Source organism: Bos taurus, chromosome 26, assembly GCF_002263795.3.
Source record: "Bos taurus isolate L1 Dominette 01449 registration number 42190680 breed Hereford chromosome 26, ARS-UCD2.0, whole genome shotgun sequence".
NCBI lineage: Eukaryota > Metazoa > Chordata > Mammalia > Artiodactyla > Bovidae > Bos > Bos taurus.
In genome coordinates this window covers 47,353,407-47,360,412 of record NC_037353.1, presented here as the reverse complement: position 1 = coordinate 47,360,412, position 7,006 = coordinate 47,353,407, and the positions used below count along the sequence as shown (strand labels likewise).

The window sequence follows — 7,006 nt, the reverse complement described above, 5'->3', positions numbered from 1 at the left end:
GCGGGGACCCTGTGAGTCACCTCTGATGGTCTCAGAAGCGCCGAGGGCAGCAAATGTATTTCTGGAGTCACCATGAGGAACAGGAGGCCCCTCTTTCTTCTGTCACAGCAGCGGATTATCAGCTTGTCCCAGGCAGCTGGAGGAGCCCCACCGCCTCCTGACGCACCTGGCCTGTCAGCCCTCACCTTCCCACGGGACGGACGGGGAGTCCTTCTCCTGACCCTGACCCACCCCCATCCCTCTGGGGCTTCCCTCAAGCCTCGGCCTCCGCACAGCAGGCCCCTCTCAGAGTCCCTCAGAGACGCCTCAGGCTCATGGGGTCACTCAGATCCAAGGCCAGTGGCCCCCAGAGGTGACGCTCCACCCTCTCCTCAGCTACAGCACAGGACCAGAAGGCCCAGGGTCAGGAGGGATGGGGACAGATACACAGAGCACACGCCTGCGGGTCCGTCCACCAAAGAGCGAGCAGACAGGGAGCGGGTGACGCGTCGGGGAAGGAAGTGTGTCACCGACAGGAAAACAGAATGGCTCTGGCCCCCACCGTCGGGACTCCGAGAGGAAGCCTCGCTCAGGCCCTCGTCTCCCGCTGGCCTGGCCCCTGGGACGGGCCTGGGGACACCTGACCCACCTCCCCAAGGCCGTGTCACGGAGGTGGCTCAGCTCAGAGGCGGAAGGGGGAGACCGGTGAGTCCATCTTCAAACTCCCTGAGCTGAGCTTGGGGGACGTAGGGACGTGAGCGAGGGCAGGGCAGGCCCTCAGGGCCCAGGAGAGGAGGTGCTGGCTGCCAGATGGACGCCATCGCGCCTGCAGACGCTGTGAGCCTCCCAACGACCCCTCCGTTTTGCCAACCTTACCCCCTCCCTCCCGCGGCCCCTGGGCAAGGTGGTGTTGCCCCCCCACGCTGTCCAGTTGACTGGAGGCTGTCCTGATGCCTCCTGCTCTTACTCCAGTCATCTAACTAGTCATCTGACTAACTAACTTAGTGATCTAACTAAGAGACTGCATCCTGAGAGCTCTGCTTCCTGAATTAATTCATGGACCTGGCCCACTGGCAGCATGCTCATGTCCCTCAACCTGACTGCAGGGCACCCACATGGCCTCTCCCCACAGCTCCTCTTCCAACTGTTCTTGGCTTCCAGCAGCCTCTTGCCTACATGGAGCCAGAAGGGACACTCAGACACAGAGATCTCCCGCTTAAACTCCGCATGTGGCTTTCTGCACTGTCCCCAGGCTCCTTACAAGCCCTTCATGATCTGATCTTGGCTCCTTTTCCAGCTTCATCAACTTTCACATCCAGGGGTTAATTCACACACCTACCTATCCACCCACCTCTCCCTGCTCCTGCATCCAGCCACTGGTCCAATCAATGTCTGCATCCCAGAGCTGCTCACCTGGGCCTCACGGCGCTCTCATTATCACGACAGCAGCTAAGGTCTTCCTCTTAGTCCTAAGTCCTGCTTTATCCCTAGGCTGCTTTCCTAGATCCCCAGGGCACCCTCTGTGCACTTGGATCTCAGCCCTGCCGTCAGCGGGGCCCTGCTCTGCAGCCTCCCTCCACCCCGTCCACTGGTTGATGTGTGTCCCTGATAGGGACCCCTTTGTCTTCTCTTGAGCTCCCCCCACCCCTGACTTGCTGGGACAGCCGCAGGGCTCCTCACCAGGCTCCCCAGCCCCGGTCCCCGACAGGGACCCCTCCTCCTCCTTCCCCAAAGTCTGCAGCCTGAGCGGCAGACTCCTCCATGTGCCTTCCCCACCCCAGCCCTCACTGCCCACCCCAGTGGGCAGGCCCAGCTCCAGGCAGGGCCACTGCCAGCCCAGTCCGCCTGTCCAGCTACCCAAGAGCAGGGCCTCCCCAGCTCTATCGGAGTCAAAGGAGGACAGAAAAACCCCCGTGGGAAGTGCCAGCCACAGCACAGAATAAAGTGGTGCAAGTCTCCTCCCCAGCTCCATCTGTCTCAGAAACGAGATCGGGGGCACCTCTCCAGCTAGGAGACCTCCAGACCTCTCCAGGCAGCAAGACTCCCGGGGGGCCAGGTTGGGGTGGGGGTCCTCAGGTGCCTGCAGCCTGGCCTGGGTGGGGCGGGGCCTGCACCGTGCTCCCTCCCAACAAAGACTCTGAGTGAGGTGCTCCCAAGCCCCGCCCCTCCTTCCCTGCCCTTCCTTCCAAGTGTGGGAGGACACAGGGCAGGGAACTCCAGGAGTCAACAGAACAGGAACCAGAACTGGAGGGATCCCGGGGGCCCCTGTGGGAGGATCCCGGGTCCAGTGGGAGGCAGCAGCTAGGTGGGGACCAGCTGGACACTGTTCCTCCACACAGACGTCACAGACGCGCCAAGATTGGCCAGGGGAAGAATGAGAGCCTTTTGACACGGTCCTGATTTTTAGAGATGAACATCCATTTATCCAAAGCTGATGCAGACAGGACCACATTCTGCTTGGAACCACAAATGCAGAGAGGGTTTCCTTAAAAGGCCTCTTATCAAGTTTAAAGAATCTTACTGCTTTTGTTAGGACAGGATGTGGTAGTACCTGGCTGAGCAACAAGAGACGGATAAAACGGAGAAAAAAGATCACTGAGGTTTCTGCTAGACTGAAGAGGGAAGAAAATAATTCTCAAGAACCCTGTCTGTGTGATAAAAAAGAGTTTGGAGTTTCCCAGATGCTGTCCTCAGATTCTGGCGCTGGTAGGAATTTTTAAATTGTGGTGGGGACTGCTTCCCTTGTGGCTCAGTTGGTAAAGAATCCGCCTGCAATGCAGGAGACCTGGGTTCGATCCCTGGGTTGGGAAGATTCCCTGGAAAAGGGAAAGGCTACCCACTCCAGTATTCTGGCCTGGAGAATTCCATGGACTGTAGGGTCCATGGGGTCACAAAGAGTCAGACATGACTGAGTGACTTTCACTTTCAACATAGACTGAACATAAAATTTACTATTTTAAGCCTTTTTGAGTGTACAGTTCAGTGGCATTAAGTCCCCTCACAGGGCAACCTTCACCACCAGCATCTCCAGAACTTTTTCATCTTCCCAAATGGAAACCCCACACCCACTGAACATTTCCCATCCCCTCCTCCTCCAGCCTCCGGGAACCTCTTCTCTGCTTTCTGTCTCTGTGACTTTGATGATCCTAGGGACCTCCCCTGAGTGGAATCACACAGCGTTCATCCTCTGTGTCCAGCTAATCTCAATGAGCCCTCAAGGTTCACCCATTACTATAGCTGTGTCAGCATTCCCTTTTCAAGGCTGAATAATACTCCATTGCGTGGACAGACCCCATTTCCTTTATCCATTCTTCTGTTGATGGACTCTTCGCATGGCTTGGCTTTCAGATCTAAAGACAAAGGGTCAAACTGAATTTGATCCAGTTGACCTTTCAAAGGCATGGGCCTGTCAGTTAATTCAATTTTCAAAATCAAGGCTATCATACAAGTGAATGAAAAATTTTTACTTTATTAAATTTCACTACAGACAGGCCAGTACCCAGCACCCACCCCCATGACTCCCTCATTTCCTCAGTCCTCTTCCAGCCCTAGTCGTTTTTACAGCCTCTGATCACAAGCAGAGGGAGCAAGATTCCTGGATTCTCTTTCGTTAAAGTGCCTTCCTACAACGTGCGGGTCTCCTCTTATTACTTCCGGCCGGGCGGTCTCGGGCTCCCTGGCAGGTCAAGCGGAGTGTCTGCATACAGTTGACATGCAGGAAAACCAGGCTGCACTGGGCGATGCTGACCTACTTTTCTCTGTGAGATATTATAAGAAGATGCTCAGCGTGGCAGCTAAGTGACAACATTTTGCTTGTCTCCTTTGCCTTTTTTTTCTCCTTCTAGGGACAGAGTCTACAGCCTCGCATCAGCTCTGCACTTGGCCTGGGGGAGGGCTGGGCTGCCTTGCCGCCTTACCTGTTTCCCACTCTTCAAATCACCTGGCTGCAGGCAAGGGCACCTGGGGCCTGAGTCCATGAGTCAAAGGAGCCTGGATATAAAGACAGAGCCTTCGAGGATGCCCGTGGGGACTTAGGGAGATGCAGGAGGCAGAGGTGCACTGTGGAAAGGACAGAGGGATGGATTTCCAGAGGTAAAGAAATGAACCAGGAATGAATCAGTTATGGGAGGAGAAAGCGACTGCCCAGAAACCACATGCAGCCAGGAGATACAGCCTGTTTAGCTCACCTGGTATAAAGAATATCCTACTCAGTTGTCTGCATTTTAAAATTATATCATATACATACACAAAGGAGATGGCCATTTATCTTGAAAAATCAGATGTTCCCCGCCCCCACCCCACCAGGCTTACCCTGAGCAGGACGCCCCCTGTGGTCAGGGCAGGTGCTGCTCTTCCCACCCCTGCTCTCCTGGTGCCCGAATACACCTGCCTTCCAGGCCTGCGCCCCATGACCTCAGCCAGGGCTAGGGGACAGGGCATAGGACAGAATGGGCATGCCGGAAATCGCTCCCATGAGCACTGGCTGTCCAGGAATGCCAGGGCGAGGAAGAAGGCGATTCTAGCTGGAAAGAAAGTTTAATCTGAAGTTCTCGACTTTAACATTTGGAGACATCCAGAATCAGTGCACTTTCTGCAGCCTGGCGCAAGTCTAGCCTTTTAAATGGTCTTGACCTTGACCTTGACCTTGATGCCTGTGGACACTGCAGAGCCTCCTGCTTCCACCAGCCCTGCCCCTCCCTCCCATCTGGTCCAGCCCTGTTCCTGGAGCTCCTGCAGACAAATGCCTGCCTCTGCCAGCTCACTGCCTCCTCCCGGCCGATGTCCTGCCCCGCATGGACCCCTGGGGAGGCCCTTCACTGTTGGTTCCCAGGCTCGTGCTGGGCCCCTTCTGAGTGCCAGGGGCTGCTCACGAGGAGGGAGTGAGCCAGAGAGCATGCAGAGGATGGCGGGATTGGGGGCAGGGCGGTCAGAGGTCAGGAGGGGCCTGGTTGGAACTTGACCCTGGGGCTGAGAAGATAGGATCCTTGCACGAGGATGACAAGGGGCCTCCAGGGTGTTTAATCAAGGAAGCACCCAAGTCAGGGCAGAGTTTTCAGAAAGATGTTCTGGGAATGGACGTGCGGAGTGGACCAGAAGTATGTGTGGGCTGTCCCCACCTGCTTCTCCTCTTGACAGGGACGGAGTAAAGGGACTAAGTAGGTGATTAAATAGTGAATCCCACTAGGGGACTGTGGATGGAAAAATATGGGCGACCCCTGTAAATTAGTGATTCCTCAAGAAAGCAGCTTTGCTTAACCACAAAACCAAGCAGGCTTGCTCAGCAACAGAACCAGGAGGCAGAAGGACGAGACAAGCCCCCAGCACAACAAAACCACAGTGGCAAGAGACCCACAAGCTGCCCAGTGAGCTCTGAAGGGTAATGATCCCTAGGACACGCTCTCTGCACATGTGAAAAACGGCAATTTGTGGACCTCGCTTGACCACGCAGAGACAAGAAAATCCCCCTGCTCAGCCTGGAGGAGGAGGTGATGGTGGGAGCATGACATCTACTCAAGAAAGACAAAGAAGCTCTTCTGCCTCCCCCACTTTTCTTTTGATTATAAAACCAGAGCCCACTAAGTTCTCAGGCGTGGCATCTCTTGCCTTCCCCACTGTAGGCCTCACGAGTGTCCTATTCTAATAAACCACTTCTCACCTATCACTGCCTCTCCCTGAATCCTCCTCTGCACCGAGACATAAGGGACTGTGGTACCAGAGCTCTTCAGAGCCCCCGAAATGACAACCACATGGGTCCACTTTGCTGCCCATCTCTTCCCTCTGCTCCTCCAGGCACTGTCCCCACCCTGCCCATGTGGAAAAGTCTCCGAGGTTGCTTTCCACTTCTCACGTATCTGAACTGCCTGCCCACCTGGACTAGAATCCCAGCGAGCACTGGGCCATGCTTCCCGCCCCTCAAGTCCCCTGCAAGGAGATAGTGACCTGGGCTGAACGGACCCTTCAAAGCGTGTGCTGCACAGTGGAAACGCAGACTCAGAGAACAGACTGTGGACACAGAAGGAGAGGATGGGATGAGCTGAGGGGCCGGCATGGAAACATACATTACCACATGCAAAACAGACAGCCAGTGGGAATTTGCTGTAGAGAGCTCAGACTGGGGCTCTCTAACAACCTAGAGGGCTGGGATGGGGTGGGAGGTGGGAGACAGGGTCAGGAGGGAGGAAACATGTGTATATCTATGTGTGATTCATGTCGATGTAAGGCAGAAACCAACGCAACATTGTAAAGCAATTATCTTCCAATTGAAAATAAATAATTTAAAAAAATGTGCACTGCATGGCTGGCGATCACAAACAATCCTGTGCGTGGGCCTCTTCCTGGTTTTGTTTTTTTCTGGAATAACTAGATCTAAAGTTTGAGATTCCTTTTTGGAAAACTGCACCCTGGAGTCATCTTCCACAGTTAATCATGTCCTGCCTGCTTTTGCTATAGGAGACTAGAACGTTCGAAAAAAAAAGAAGGATGAAAGAATTTTTAAAAAAATCCCCCAAAGAATCCTACAGTTGAAGGATTGATTCCCTTTCATTTATAGGAGGGAAAAGTTCTAAGTCATTTTACTGAAAAAGCTGTACCATGAAGCACAAACAAGTGTTTCACTTGTCGAAATACCTGGAAAAGCACTTCCCTGGAATGTTGTGCTATTTAAAGATAATGAACAGTGGGGATTAGTTCATAGCTTTTGTTCAGAAAGGCATTTACAATTTTGTTTGGAGAAGGAAGCAGCTGTCTGGGGTAGCAGGCCCCACACATCAGGTTCCTCGAGTTTTTCACAAAAGGTCTGATATCAGGACATCCTAACTCACACCAACCTGGAGCACCCTGGGATTTCGAGGTCCATGCCACGTTGAAGTACACAGATTTGGGGCCTGAGGGTGGAGATATTACCTTAACAGAGGTGATGGGCTCTGTTTCTGTTTTTCCAATTTGAAATGCAGAAGCAAGGATACTAATTTCATCAATTTACACACTTCCATCCATAGCAAAAAAGAATACTAAGAGGTAATACCAT

General features: G+C 53.7%; 1 long non-coding RNA gene across 1 annotated transcript; it reads left to right on the top strand.

Annotated features, from left to right (window-relative positions):
• Positions 1–410: 410 nt before the first annotated feature.
• Positions 411–6,118, top strand: LOC132343980 (uncharacterized). The gene is made up of 3 exons (XR_009493031.1): positions 411–684; positions 2,513–2,685; positions 3,825–6,118. It is a non-coding gene; the product is annotated as an uncharacterized lncRNA (long non-coding RNA).
• The last annotated feature ends 888 nt before the right edge of the window (positions 6,119–7,006 follow it).